Raw genomic sequence first — 15,697 nt, forward strand, 5'->3', positions numbered from 1 at the left:
GGCCTGGCACTCCCTCCCCTTCAGGTCACTGCTGTGCCCGTCTTCAAAGCCCTCCTAAAATCACACCTCCAAGACAACTTTCAGGATTAAGACCTCATTTCCCCTACCTGCCCTCCCCTCTGCAATCGCCTGTGTCCCTGGATCTGTTCCTCTTAAGCCTTTGATATTCACTCCACCTTCAACACCTCCCCACTCAACTTAGGTAAGCCCACTTCCCCTTATCTTTTCTCCCCTTTCCTCTGCCTTCCCCTTTACATTGTAAACTCCTTGTGGGCGGAAAGCATGTCTACCGACTCAACTGCACTGAATAATAATTATTACGGTATTTGTTAAGCACCTATGTGCCAGCCACCGTTCTAAGCGCTGGGGTGGACGCAAGGTAATCGAACGCAGCCCCGGCCCACATAGGATTCACAGTTTCACTCCCCGTTTTACAGATGAGGTAATTGAGGCCTAGGGAAGTGAAGTGACTGGCCCGGGGTCACAGAGCAGACGAGTGGCGGAGTCGGGATCAGAACCCATGACCTTCTGACTCCCAGGCCCGTGCTCTATCCACTACGCCACGCTGCTTCTCAAGTTTCCCAAGTGCACAGAACAGCACACAGCAAGTGCTCAATAAATATCACCGATCAACTGATCGACTGGAGGGGAAGGGGCTGGAGGCAGGGAGACCAGTGGGTAAGCACTCACGATATTCTAGTCATGATACGACGAGGGCTTGGACCAGGGTGGTAGCAATTTAGGTGGAAGGGAAAGAGTGGATCCGCGTGAAATCGCGCAGGGTTTAGCAGTCGACTGGACGGTGAGGAGTCGGGGATGAGAGCAAGCAGGCTTTGTTTTAACAGGTTCTCCCGGCAGCCCAGCATACGGTGCCCTGCCTGCCGGTAGAGGCTGGCGTGGGCATCTTAAAGGAGCTCCAGACCTCGGCCCCCGTCTACCCCTTACAAGCGGATCGGCGCATGACTCTTTCAAATTAACTCCAGACACCTTAAACAGATGTGAGAAGACTACTTCCAAATGTTACAAATCTCCAAAACAACTGAAATTGTACAAGTTTAGGCAGCTGTCTCAACACACCTACATTTTCTACCAGTCAAACATTTCCCACTTCCGTCTTCCCACACGATGGAAAAAAGAAAAAAATCACCAAACCACGCTAAGTCGGAGAATAGCTTTGCCTAGCATGATCCTTCCCGGCCAGAGTTTACATAAAGTAGACTCAGTGCGGATTATCACCGGGCGTGCTTTCACTACGTGTTTTAGATAGGGCACTGATAGGGAACGCACTCTTCTGGCAGCACGCCTCTCTACCTGGATAGAGCACGACGTGACATTAAAAAAAACTCCTGTCACTGTATTCCTTAATGTGGGGTTCAGCCAAGAAAGCGGCCCCTGTATTCTAGAGAATTAAATGTTTCAGAGTGGCGATCACATGAAATGCTGTCAAATTCTTCTGTCTTATCAATCTGACCTGGCTCACACTGTAAAAAAAAAAAACCACCCACTTAGCACCAATAGCTTGACACTGAGACACGTGGGATGTCCGGAGATAAAAAACTTTCACCCCCAGAGACACCCTGAGCCCAAAAGCTTAGCACTGTGTAGTTCTTTCCTCCCATCCCACACTTACATGTATTAACTTACTTTAATTTACCCAACAGATCATCGAGTGATTGGGTAGAGAAAATTCATTTTTGAATCTAGGCCTTATTGGTTCAAATAGAGATGCATATCGTGGAAACCCCTAATTTCTTTTATTTTCTTCTTCACTATCCATGGCCAAATTCAGCCGCCGTCAATCAGGGCTTACGCTTTTAGGGCCTGCGGTCTTCTTGGCGTCTTGGTGTGGAGAGACTCTCTGGCGCCATAACAACAACAACAACAACAATATTAATTATAACGATGCTGATGACAAAAATAATGGTGGGATTCGTTAAGAGCTCACTCTGCACGCAAGCACTGTCCTGGAGTCGAAAGAGGATAATCAGGTCGGACATTATCATCATCACAGACTAAAGGCATCCCTGACAACTCTGACCGGAACGACTCGGTCTCCGGGATCCGAAAACGTCTTTGGTTACTGCGCTGACGACCGGACTCCGATACTAGATCTAAGTCTAAAGGTTTGATCAGAGAGGTTCAGGAACTTGAAAGTTGCACTCCCATCCCAAGGAAACTGACAACCTGCCCGTGGCTCTCTACCCCGAGCCCCACAGTCGGTCTTGAAGGCACAGACAACCCCCTTAACTCTCCGGAGTTGGCACAACTCCTTTCCCTGGTCAGCTTCGCAGATCTTCGGAGGGACGGAAGAGGAGAGGAGCATTCACTCCGTTCGCCGCGCCCCGGGTCCCCGTGGCCACCGAACAGGTGCATTTTGATTTTCCGCACCCCCCTCCGACTCCCCATCTGAACGCATCCCTATCAGAGTCTTCGGCTGCCGCACAAGTTATGCGTCACTGGGTTAACCATTTCAAAAAACATTATAATTTTGTAGTAACAAAACAGAAGATAGAGGTCAAATACAAATATTCTACCCTCCTTCTCTGATTCTGAAGATTTGCAGAAAGGGATCTGAAAGTCTGCTGTGTTGCACAGCACTGCTCTAAGCACTTGGGAAAGTGCGGCAGAATTATTACTCATGACCTCTGCCCTAAGGAGCTTACGTTCTAGCAGGGGAGACAGACATTAAAATAAGTTACAAATAGGAGGAGGTAATAGGGTAAAAGTACAAAAGTGGTGGCAGGGGTAGGGGTTGAGTAGTGGGAAGCGGCAGGACCTAGTGGAGAGATCGAGGGCCTGGGAGTCGGAGGACCTGGGTTCTAATCTCGCCTCGCTGCTTACCCGCTGTGTGACCTTGGACGAATTGCAGTTTCTCTGTGCCTCAGTTCCCTCTTCTGCAAAATGGGGATTCGACGCCTGCTTTCCCTCTTAATCTTGGGAGACCTATCTTATATCTAACCTAGCCCTCAGTACAGGGCTTGGCACAGGGTAAACATTTAGCAAGTACCGCGATCGTCATCATCATTATTATTTTCATTAGTGCAAGAAGCAGTAGAAGGGACTATAAAGCGGGCAGATTCGAAACCAACGGGGAAGCGAGATCTGATTTCAGAAGGGCACCGAAAAGACGGGAAGCAGTGGTAAGCCAAAAGAAAGGGGAGAGAATTCCAGGCTGGAGGGAGGATGTAGGCAAGAGGTAAATGCCTAGAATTACAGCTAAATCCGCAAAAAGGAGTAATGACTCATTCAGGTCAGGCTTAACAAGACAATTCAAAAACTTTGCAGTGAGGACAGGACAGGATGTCAAACACTCAGCTACGGTCTTATAACAAAACTCAAGTGCTTTCAAGCACTTTACTCGTGCCTCAGAGACTTGAAATTTGGATCTCCAAAAGCTTCCTACACCCAAATGTGTCCTATTTCTTCCCCTTATGCCAAGTTTCCCGATGGAACCGGGGAACGAACCACCCTGAGAGTAAAGACTTTTAAAGGACTGTGACTCCGGCTGACTTGATTATCAACGGGCTCCCCGCTGGCCTTGGGAACCTGCAGCGGGGGGACGATGGCAAGCATCCATCTCTGCGGCAAATGAATGAGGGCCAGGCCCTAGCCCCACTTGCTCCACCGGGCTCTGGTTTTGCTACTATCCATGCCAGAGGTAGATTTCGAGGCCCTTAGAAGTGGTTGAACGCAAGGATCCTTCTCTTCGCCCTCCTTCCATCAGTGCAGATGACTGACTGGACCTACCACCAAGATGAGGACACCGGCCTGAACTTTCCAAGCGTTTTCAGTTCCTCTTCAGGACCACTGAAGTGGATCGTGATTCCCAAACTTATAGCGGATAACAGTCTGAGGCAAATGATCAGTTGAAACAACCCTCTTTCGCGTGAACCCAATAAAAGAAAAATGTCGCTTCAAGTTCCAAATTGCAGTGAAAGGATCGACTAGACCCACTGAGAAGATCTGCCTATTCCACAGGGATATGGGAAGAGCACTCAGTGAAACCCTAAATCCAATCTCTGGCCCTCACTACTTTGGCGTCGATGCTCAGAAACACCCGGGAAGCCCTCTGCCGTGCTTTCCTGTCAACTTCTGCGGTCTCCCGGATCAATCGACGATCCTTTAGGGTCTCCCCTGTTCACGGGGCACTCTACGAAGCGCTCGGGAGAGCACAATCACCCGTGAACATTATCCTTGTCCTCGAGAGGTTTACAATCTAGCAGGAGAGGCAGGTATTTAAATAATTTCCAAATTACAAGTAAGAAGACTCAAGACTGAGAGATCCGATAACTCGAGTCCATGACCCTAGTCGAGGGGTCCAGAGAGACTTTTGAATGAGCCCCGCTCAGACGCCAGTGGTAGGAAAGAGGGGAAAGGTGATGGCCACCCATCAGGACACGCCCTGGAGTTGTTTTTGTCCCGGCGGTTTGGGCCGGGCCATCCACACTCTCTTGCCTGGTTCCCGTGGCCGGCAGCCCGCGGCACAAGACGGATGGCGTTGTTTGAGGGCATCGAACGATACATTTGAGATCCCATCACGAGCAGACCCCACTGCGTCCTCACCCGTATCCTTATTCACTGTCGGGCGAGACACTCGTAATGTCGTAATGACTTTCGAAGGGGGGGAAGAAATGGAGTCATCCCCTACAGCTACACCAGGAGACAAACAGGGAAGTGCAGGAGTGAAACAGAAGAGTGCACCGAGGAGACAAGCCAGGGGCCTACTTCTCGGTCTCTCCCCGTGAGCGGGTCTTCTACCTCGACGGGCCTCTCCATTAAACACCCTTCTCCTCTTGAAGGAGAAGGAAAATGAATAATAATAATGATGGCATTTGTTAAGCGCTTACTATGTGCCAAGCACCGTTCTAAGCACTGAGGGAGATACAAGGTAATCAGGTTGTCTCACGTGGAGCTTAACCCCCATTCTCCAGATGAGGTAACTGAGGCACAGAGAAGTTAGGTGACTGGCCCAGAGTCACACAGCTAAGTGGCAGAGCCGGGATTAGAACCCACGACCTCTGACCCCCAAGCCTGAGCTCGCTCCACTACGCCACGTGGAATTTGTTTCAAATGATCTTTTTTTTTTTCCGGCCTTGAGACGGGAAGCCTCAAAATCAAGTCAGAAGACGGGGCAAGGGAGAAACTGAAGAAAGCAGCACCTTCCGTAAAAACGCTTCTACGTCCGAACCCCTAAAATTTGCTGAATTCCAATCGATCGACCGACGGTTCCGGCTCAAGCGCTGTGAGATCACTGTCCTAAATATCCTGGAACGGTGGATAATAATAATAATGTTGGTATTAGAACAGTGCTCGGCACATAGTAAGCGCTTAAAAAAGTGCTGGGGTAGACATAGGGGAATCAGGTTGTCCCACATGGGGCTCACAGTCTTAATCCCCATTTTACAGATGAGGGAACTGAGGCACAGAGAAGTTAAGTGACTTGCCCACAGTCACACAGCCGACAAGTGGCAGAGCTGGGATTCGAACTCATGAGCCCTGACTCCAAAGCCCATGCTCTTTCCACTGAGCCACGCTGCTTCTCCGATTCCCTGCCCACAGGAGCTTAAGGTCTAGAGGGAGCGACGGACACGAAGGTACATTACAGACGGGGGAGACGGCGGAGCGGAAGGATATGTACCCGAGTGCCGTGGAGCTGAGGGTGGGGAGACTATCAAGTGTCGCAATAGCATCTTCAAAACAACACAGGTCTACACCAAATAGCAAAGTGCATATGTTATTTACCTTAAAGTATGCATATTTGCACAGGCATGTCATTCCCGGGCCTGCAACCTTCAAAACAAAGGAAACAGTTCTTCCCACAGCAGAGGGTAAGCATCTGGAATACATTACCCCAAGAACTCGTGCAGAGGAAACCTATCGATAAATCCGGAAGGGATCTGGATAAGCTCGTCGACCGGCAGTCCAGAAAGGGCGGCCAGAGGGAAACTTGGGGTTTCACGTTAAGCGGGGCTCGGCGTAAGTGGGCTCGGCCCTAAACCTTAGGAGCCACGTCAAGGAGGCGAGTCTTGGCATTCCTTCAAACATCTCTGCTGTTGTCAGTGTCGGAAACAGATTGTGCGGTTGAATTACTGTCCTGTCTGGTGGGGGTGGGAGGTGGGGGAGGAGGAGGAGAAGGGGCTACCCAATTCTAGTGGGATTCCAGCTACGGGTGCCACTGCCCAAACCCTGCCTGCTCTCCCAGTGGGCAGTCCTCTGGGGGGGATAAAATCTGCTGGGCTTTGCGGACGGGGCAACGGGTGTGAATTTCTACTCCGCAGAGATCCCCTTCAACTATCGGGTAGTCCCAGTCAAAACGGTCGAGCAGAGTTTTAATGGAAGATTCCGTATCGCTGATGTTTTGGGGCAGGAGTGGGAACTGAAGTTCTGCTATTTCACTCATTTGGCAGGCAGTCTTACAAACAGTGGAGTGGGTAGATTGAAGTAGAGTGAGAAAGAGAGAGAGGGATGCACACATACAGTGCCCACAAGCAGGTTTCTGGTTTCCCTATTCTCTCTCCTCTGCGGTTCTGGGCAAAACTGCCAGGGATCCCCAAACATTAATATGAATTACGTAGAAAATCGGCTGCAAGTATCACGTTCAGCAATTACTCCGGGCTCTATTACAATGTGGTTTCACTCTCCGTTGCTCTTAGTGGATATACGTGTGGTGTCTTTATGCCAGGTGTCTTTATTCTCTTTTCCCCCATTAGGTACTAAACTTCTTTTGCCACCCCGGAAAAAATGGGTAAATGTTACGGCCACCCAAGTTTGAAGCTTGAGTATTGTTTCTAATAACCGTGAGGGGGGAACCAAAAAATTCCTCCCCCGTTTCTCCCTCCCACTCTGAACCAGCCCCAGCATTTGGCAGTGCTACTGAATGGAAGAATACACATTAAGGAAGCAGTTATAATTCCTACTATCTCCTCAGCCGGGCTCGAACAGATGTCTTTTCTTCCTCGCGTACGCAGGGAAAGCACTCAGGATGCATATGGCAAGAAGGTCCTTAATGATCCCTACGCACAACAGGAAATCATTTGTCTCTGGCTTATCACTTCTAAGAACTCAAATCATATCCTCGTTCTTATCCTTATTCGCTCACAACTAAACTGATCTCTCTTCACCTTAGGTAGCCTGCAGCTGGGGGGAGTTGGAATGTAAGGTTCAGGGCGGTAAGAGAATAGGATCGTGAGCCTGGACTCTCGGACTCAGGGAAGGACAGGGTGGAGGGAACACCGCATTTATCTTAGGACAATGTGGGTCAGGGCGAAGGAAATGGGAAAAGATTGCGGGTCAGGAAAGGGAAGGAGGGATAACCTGATTACCTCTCGGTCAGGGGACGCGCCATCACCCGGGAGCCAAAAGGGATTCTCTTCGGACAACGGTGGACTCTGCAAAAAAGAAGAAGTAGAATGATGAGGAGGACTCCCCTCAACACCGTCAGATAAGGGGGAAGGGGAGTCCTCCACACGTGACCCTTGGCCCAGAGCACCTCAAAATACGCAGAAACACTCCAGCCCACCCGGAGGTGACACCGAAGGCAGGACGGAGACCAGCTTTGGGGGATGGAACCGGGAAGAAGGGCGAGACGTTGGAGGAGGCGAAAAGGGGTTCGGGGAGCCAGGGCCCGTGGCTTCCCCGCGTCAGGGACCACTGGCCAGTTCGGCTACACAGACCTGGATCCAGTCAACAGAATGGCTTCAGACTTCTGGAGGGAGCGGCTCGTTTCGCAGGATGCTGGGGCGGGGGATCGTTGTTTTTCGGTGGGGCGCGGAGGGGTGCAGGAGGAGGGGGTTTTCTTGCGGGGACCCCCTACGTTGTCAATGGGGGGTGGCTGCTGGCAACACTAGTTATACGAACCTAAGCAGCGCCACTGCTAGGTTCGATTAACGGTCGCCCAGCCCAACATTCCGCACTGCAAGTAGTACCGGGATGCTAAGAGGAACTGTGCGTTCATTATCCTCGGCGGTCCATCTTTGTTCGGAGTAACGGAATGAGCCAATCAATCAATGGGGCAAGTGGGGTGCCATCAGTGATATTTATAGAGCACTTCCTGTGAGCAGAGCGCGGTCTTAACCGCTTGACAAAGTACAACTGCAGCATGGCCTAGCGGCAAGAGCCCGGACTTGGGAGTCAGAGCTCGTGGGTTCTAATCCCGGCTCTGCCACTTGTCCGGGTGACCTTGGGCAAGACGCTTCACTTCTCTGGGCCTCAGTTACCGCATCTGGAAAATGGGGATGAAGACGGTGAGCCCCACGTGGGACCATCTGATTACTGTGCATCTACCCCAGCGCGGAGAACAGCGTTTGGCACACAGTAAGCGCTTAACGAATACCGATATTACTATTATTACAACAGACGCACGACCCCTGGCCACAAGGAGCCCAAACGGCATTCGATCCCAAACACGTAACGAAAACACGTTATAGAATAGACACCATGAGGGTGATACATACGCTACGAAAGCAAGTTACGATACCTTACAGGCCACGCCACTTGCATCTCTCTTTCCTGAACTACGGGGAAGAGGGGAAACAAGGGAGGGCGTGTTGGAACGTCATGAGTTTAAAAGAGAAGAACCCCTGTGCTTTCGAACTCAAACGAGATGGGTTTCACTAACATTCAATCAGCTCCAGGAGTTGGCTGGATATTAACGATGGTGAAGGAGAAGGATAACTTTCAAATGCCTCGCGTCATCAACCGGGCTCTTTACTGAGCACTTCCTGTGTGCGGAGCCCTGTACGTCCGTGGTGTTTACTGAACACTTACTGTGCGCAGAGCCCTGCGGTAAGCGCTTCAGAGGGTACAAGAAGACAGAGTCGGTAGACACGGGCCCCGCCCACCAAGAGCTCAGTCTAGAAGGGGAGACGGACATGAATATACTTGTCTAAAATGAACTGTCACGCTTTGAGGGAGCTGGGGGTGTAAAACCCCTCGGCATTAGCCTTTACGTTCAATAGGAAGCCTTACCACTATTTTCATGAAAACAAGCCTTGTGTTAATACTTTGGAAAAATAAAAACACAAGCTTAGAGTGCTTAGAGTGCTTTCGCATTACTTGTCATTCCCGAAAGGAGGGGTGGGGGTTTGTTCCTCTCCAACCGACCCTGTGGCTCCTCCTCTCTCTCCCTCCTCCATATCCCCCCGACTCACGCTGGTCCTCCTTCCTCAAATAATAATTTGGTATTTTGTATTTGTTAAGCGCTTACTATGTGCCAAGCACCGTTCTAAGCGCCGGGGTACATACAAGGTAATCAGGTTGTCCCACGTGGGGCTCACAGTCTTAATCCCCATTTTACAGATGAGGTCACTGAGGCCCAGAGAAGTGAAGTGACTCGCCCAAAGTCACACAGCTGATAAGCGGCAGGGCCGGGATTCGAATCCACGACCTCGGACTCCCAAGCCCGGGCTCTTGCCACTGAGCCAAGCTGCTTCTCAAATCTGACCTAGCCCAGCCCTCCCCAAATTCAGAAGCCTCCAACCCCCACCCCCCAGGCCTTCCTTGATGAATTCCCTGCACCCCCAATTGAATCGTCCCTTTACCCATCCCTAGCACTCAGATAATACCTGTGAAATGTGTTGGGCACTCACTACGTGCCAAGCACTGTACTAAACACTGGGGGAGATAGAAGCTAATCAGGGCGGACACGATCCCCGTCCCACATGCGGCAGCTATTCCCATCCCTCGCGCTTATAAAGAGAATCATTCAACTGCCTGTACGTTCAATTATTTATTTTGCTTACTTTACATCTGTGAATATGTCTCACTCTGTTGCGGTCTAAGGTCCTTGAGGGCAGGACCCATCTTCGCCCCCTCTCCGAGAAGGGAGAGGCAGGAATTACTCTCTTCGCTTCAGAGAGGGGCCCGGGACAGAGAGAGGCGACGTGACTCGCCTCAGATCACACGGCGGCGAAAGCAAGACTGGGATTAAAATCCGTAATCCAGAACCCGACTCCCAAGACCCAAGCCCTTTTCCCCTAGATTTTACTGCCTCTTCCTCTCCTTCACACAGGATTAAATACTAAAAGTTTCTCTGAGTTTTAAAGGACAGTCTGGGAAGGTCATTTCTTCAACGGGTCACCATCACCACACCCCCTCAGATCTCCTGGGCTGAACCTCCCCGCCGTGGCATGACACCCCCCCCCCGCCCAGCTCTCCGTGCCTCACACCGTGACCCAAAGAAATCCACAGCCTTTATCGAGGGCTTGCAGAGAGCTGGGCTAAGGACTTGGGCGAGAACAACGGAGCTGGGAGACACGACCCCTGCCCTCAAGAATCTTACAGTGCCACAGGGAAGCCAGGCACTAAAATCATCTACACGTAAGAGGAAGCAGTAGTGTAGATGTCCGGACGCAAGAGGGATAGGGAGGGTGTCGACCAAGCGGTAGAGGGGCGGTCGCTCCAAGCCATCCCGGAGGTGGCGGGATTGCACCGAGATCTTCCCCACCCCTCTCCGCTCCCGGCACCCCCCCGGACCACCGCGAACCGCCGACCCCCAGCTCCGCACGCGGCCGGCTCGTTCCCCGTCCCACCCCGGGGGAGGAGGCCCAAGTGCTACGGAATGACGGGATCTGGAGAAAGGGGCCCGCAGTAATGCCAAAGTACAGGGCCCGAGGGACAGCAGGGAGGGTGGTATTGTCAACTCCCAAGGGGCCACTGAGGTGGGTCAACGACCTCTCTTTCTTGAGCGACTCCCCGTGCGCTCAAAGAACGCGCCGTAGTCCTCGGCGCTTGCGAGAGTACGGTACGGCCAAGTCGGTGGGCACGTTTCCCTTCCCACGGGAAGCTGACTACGGTCTAGACACGTTGAGCGTGAGTTGGCAGCGGGAGGCGAGAGGCCACGTAATATATTACGGAGGGGAGGGATCGGGGCCGGCGAGGGCGATTTCTGGAGGTACCTGGTTGGGGAGCAATTGGAGGGCCTGGGCAAAAACGAGCGTCAGGAAACTAGTCCTCTGTGGATCTTTAAAGAAAAAAAAAAAGCTTGCCTTGTCTACGTGTATACCAACTTCTCTTCACCAACTTTGAGTGAGAGAGAGAGGGTCTCCAAACCAGCTTCCGTCTCCTAAGAAGCCCCGAACCAAAGACCACAAAAACCAGACATCCTCGATGCGAATCACCCCACACCACCAATTCCTCAACACTTTAGGGCGCTTTGTCCGTGTTTTATTTTTAAGTAACTGGAAGCGGGTGTGGGGCAATTGTTCGGCCCAATTCGGTGCCTGCTTCCTCTGCCCAGTCTTTAAGAAGTGGAGTCTGGGTCGCCCTTCCCTCTTCACCCCCCTCCCGGCTTATGTAAAGATCTGGAATTTATTTCTTTATACTGATGCCTGCCTCCCCGCCTCTGGACCGGGAGCCCGCTGCGGGCAGGGACGGCCTCTCTCTATTGCCGCACTGCACTTTCCCAAGCGCTCAGTACAGGGCTCTGCACACGGGACGCGCTCGATAAGTACGACTGAATGAACGCCAAGCATTTTGGTGCAGCAAAATTCATCAAGCGTGTACTACGTGTGGGGGAGGGCCGAGAGGGTCAGGTCGGAGCCAGTCCCTGTCCCGCAAGGAGTTCACATTCCAGAGGGGGGGAGGATGGAAATCCCCATTTACACCGCGAGAGGGGTCCCCAAGACAAGTGACTTGTCCAAGGTCAGCCGGCAGGCCGGGGGCCGAGCGGGGCTCAACCCTCCCACCCCCGCCCCGAACTCGCCAAGCCGAGGAGCGGCGCGGCTCGGCGGCCGGAGCCCGGGCAGGCGGAGGTCGCGGGTTCCAATCCCGCCGCCCGCCAGCTGGGTGACCGTGGCGAAGTCCCTTCCCTTCCTCGGCTCCCTCTTCTGCAAAATGGGGATGCAGGCCGGGAGCCCCAAGCGGGACCTACCCCAGTGCTCGGCGGAGAGTCAGCGCCTAACCCATAGGCGCATTATTCTGAACAGACCCCCCGCCCTTTCCTCCCGGGGCCCCGCTGTTGATTTTATATTTAACGGCATTTGCCAAGGGCTGACTGGGTGCCGAGCACTGTCCTAAGCGCTGCTTGGCAATCGCCTGCCGCGGTCCCATCTGCTGAATCACATCAACTGGGGGGAGAGCTGTTTGAAGGCTAAGGGAGGGGGGATGATCCAAAGGAAAAGGGGTCCCGGGAGCCCCCTTTTCCTCCACCCGGTCGTGCCACCGAATGCATCAAGTCCCGCACGGCGTGTCGCCCAAAGGGCCGCTCCCCGCCCGGAAAGGCGGAGGGGAGCGGACCCCCCGGCCAAGGCTCCGAGAAGCAGCGAGGCCCGGGGGCTTGGGGAGGCGGTGGGTTCAAATCCCGCCCCCGCCCCTTGGCGGCTGGGTGACCTTGGGCCAGTCCCTTCGCCTCCCTCAGTTCCCCCGTCGGTCCAAGGGGGATGAGGACGGCGAGCCCCACGTGGGCAACCGGATGCCCTCGCGTCCCACCGCCCGCCGGCGCTTGGCGCAGAGTCGGCGCTTAACAAACCCCACCAGGCTGATGATGACCGGTCCCCGCCTCGGAAGGAGCGGAGGCGGTGAGCCCGCGACGGCCGGGGCCGCCTCTCTTTGTCGCCGAGCGGGACTTTCCAAGGGCTCCGCGCAGCTGGGCTCCGCACAGAGTGAGCGCGGCGGGGAGGACGACGGAATGGCGGGCCGGACGCAGGACGGGCGGACGGAGCGAACGGAGTTTCGGCGAGGGCGCCTCGGGGCCCCGGCCCGGCGCCGCCCGCCGGAAGCCGCCAGGCCGCCCCGGATCCCGCTGCGGGAGCCCCGGCCCGACACTCACCCCGGCCCCACCGAGCCCGGCCTCCTCGGGGGACGGGACGGGACGGGACGGGACGGGACGGGACGGGACGGGACGAGACGAGACGGGACGGGACGGGACGGGACGGGACGAGACGGGACGGGACGGGACGGGACGGGACGGGACGGGACGGGACGGGACGGGACGAGACGGGCCAGACCCACCGCTCCTCCTCCTCCTCCTCCTCCTCGTCGTCGTCGTCCTCCTCCTCCTCCCGCCGCTCCTCCGCCTCCCGGCCGTTAGCGAGCGCGAGGCGCACTGGCGGGGGCGCGCGCCCGGCCCGGCCCTTCACGCGCCGGAGGGCGGGGACACGCCGGGGGGGGGGGAGGGGGGCGGCTCGCGCCCGCCCGCGCGCCTTCTACGCCTGCGCGGGCCCCGGGCGGACGGGGGGGAGGAGGGGGGGACCCCGCGCGCATGCGCCGTTCGCCTCCTCGCGCCGCCTCGCACCGCCTCGCGCTCCCCCTGTGGGGTCCCCAGCCGGCGGCGGCGGCGCTACTGCTTTTGTCATTCATTCATTCATTCATTCATTCATTCATTCATTCACTCACTCACTCAGCCATTCACTCATTCATAGGAGAAGCAGCGTGGCTCAGGGGAAAGAGCCCGGGCATTTGGAGTCAGAGGTCCTGAGGTCGAATCCCCGCCCTGCCACTTGTCAGCTGGGTGACTGTGGGCGAGTCACTTCACTTCTCTGGGCCTCAGTTCCCTCATGGGGAAAACGGGGATTAAGACTGGGAGCCCCACGTGGGACAACCCGATTCCCCTGTGTCTCCCCCAGCGCTTAGAACAGTGCTCGGCACATAGGAAGCACTTAACAAATACCAACGTTATTATTATTCATTCATTCAGCCATTCATTCAATCACTCATTCACTCACTCATTCATTCACTCACTCACTCACTCACTCATTCAGCCATTCACTCACTCATTCATAGGAGAAGCAGCGTGGCTCAGGGGAAAGAGCCCCGGCTTTTGGAGACAGAGGTCATGAGTTCGAATCCAGCTCTGTCACTTGTCAGCTGGGTGACTGTGGGCAAGTCACTTCACTTCTCTGGGCCTCAGTTCCCTCATCTGTAAAATGGGGACGAAGACTGTGAGCCCCACGTGGGCCAACCCATGGCTCAGTAGAAAGAGCACGGGCTTTGGAGTCAGAGGTCAGAGGTTCGAATCCCGGCTCGGCCACTTGTTCATTCAATAGTATTTATTGAACGCTTACTATGTGCAGAGCACTGTACTAAGCGCTTGGAATGAACAAGTCGGCAACAGAGACAGTCCCTGCCGTTTGACGGGGCTTACAGTCTGATCGGGGAGACTGTCCCACGTGGGACAACCTGATTCCTCTGTGTCTACCCCAGCGCTTAGAACAGTGCTCGGCACAGAGTAAGCGCTTAACAAATACCAACAGTATTATTATTATCACCGCAGCGCTTAGAACAGTGCTCTGCATATACTACCATTATTATTATTAGGACGGGGAGGGGGAGATGGACAACAAAACAGAAGAAGTAGAGCTCTAGACACACCACCAATACAATCAATGGAATGATAAACAGAGAGATAGAGAGAGAAGGGGTGCGGGGAGGGGCGGTCCCCCGGTTGCAGGGGGCCTCTGGAAAAACACACACACAAACACACACACGCGCGGACATAGCCCCATCGGCTCCGCGCATGCGTAGAAAGGAGAGGGGAAAGGGTGGAGGCGACTGAGGAAGGCGCTTGCGGGTGGAAAGGTCACGGGAAAGCCGGCAAGTGCGCCTGCGCGGCTCCCTCCTCACAGCCCCGCGTCCCGAGCCGGCCCTTCTTCTGCCGCCCTCGTATCCCTCCGCTGGCCTCCCTCGTGTCCCTCCGCGAGGCCTGTGACCCCCGAGGGAGAAGGGGAAATGGCGGCGGAGGGGAGGAGGGGGGGAATTCCTGAAGCGGCCGCCCGAGAGGGGCCTCGTATAATAATAATAATGTTGGTATTTGTTTAGCGCTTACTATGTGCAGAGCACTGTTCTAAGCGCCGGGGGAGATACAGGGTCATCCAGTGGTCCCACATGGGGCTCACAGTCTTAATCCCCATTTTACAGATGAGGGAACTGAGGCACAGAGAAGTTAAGTGACTTGCCCACAGTCACACAGCTGACAAGTGGCAGATCTGGGATTCGAACCCATGCCCTCTGACTCCAAAGCCCGTGCTCTTTCCACTGAGCCACGCTCGTATCCCAGGGTCATGCACCCATTCCTTCCTTCATGCATAATAATGATAATAATGTTGGTATTCGTTAAGCGCTTACTATGTGCAGAGCACTGTTCTAAGCGCAGGGGTAGAGACAGGGTCATCAGGTTGTCCCACGGGAGGCTCACAGAGGCTTCCCAGATTAAGCCCCTCTTTTCCTCTGCTCCCCCTCCACGCCGCCCCGACTCCCTCCCTTTCATTCAATAGTACTTATTGAGCGCTTACTATGTGCACAGCACTGTACTGAGCGCTTGGAATGGACAATTCGACAACAGAGACAATCCCTGCCCGTTGACGGGCTCACGGTCAATCCCCATTTTCCAGATGAGGTCACTGAGGCCCAGAGAAGTGACTTGCCCACAGTCACCCGGTAGACGAGTGGCAGAGCTGGGTTTCGAACCCCATGACCTCGGAGTCCCAAGCCCGGGCTCTTTTCCACTTAGCCAGACTGAGAGCCAGAGCACTGTTCGAAGCACTGGGGTAGATAGAGGGTCATCAAGGTTGTCCCACGGGAGGCTCACAGTCAATCCCCAATTTACAGATGAGGTACTGAGAGCCCAGAGAAGTGACTTGCCCACAGTCACCCAGTAGACAAGTGGGGCAGAGCTGGATTTCGAACGCCATGACCTCTGAGTCCCAAGCCGCGGGCCCTCTTGCCCACGGAGCCAACTGACAGCCAGAGCACTGTTCTAGCC

The 15,697-nt window shown here is 54.4% G+C and overlaps 1 protein-coding gene across 4 annotated transcripts in view; it reads right to left on the reverse strand.

Annotated features, from left to right (window-relative positions):
• The window catches only part of KBTBD2 (kelch repeat and BTB domain containing 2), a 28,204-nt gene extending 15,196 nt beyond the window's left edge, over positions 1-13,008 (reverse strand). For 2 of the 4 annotated variants that reach the window (XM_029048978.2, XM_029048974.1), the window contains exons 1-2: positions 12,949-13,008; positions 7,323-7,388 (exon numbers count right to left, since the gene is read on the reverse strand). The gene's annotated coding sequence lies outside the window, so the exon portion shown is untranslated. Of the gene's footprint in view, positions 1-5,742; positions 5,762-7,322; positions 7,389-7,673; positions 8,100-12,948 lie in introns of those variants that run through there. The other 2 variants (XM_029048975.2, XM_029048977.1) reach the window with 2 other exon arrangements.
• Positions 13,009-15,697: the final 2,689 nt, after the last annotated feature.

This window comes from Ornithorhynchus anatinus, chromosome 21 (genome assembly GCF_004115215.2).
Source record: "Ornithorhynchus anatinus isolate Pmale09 chromosome 21, mOrnAna1.pri.v4, whole genome shotgun sequence".
In the NCBI taxonomy this organism is placed as follows: domain Eukaryota; kingdom Metazoa; phylum Chordata; class Mammalia; order Monotremata; family Ornithorhynchidae; genus Ornithorhynchus; species Ornithorhynchus anatinus.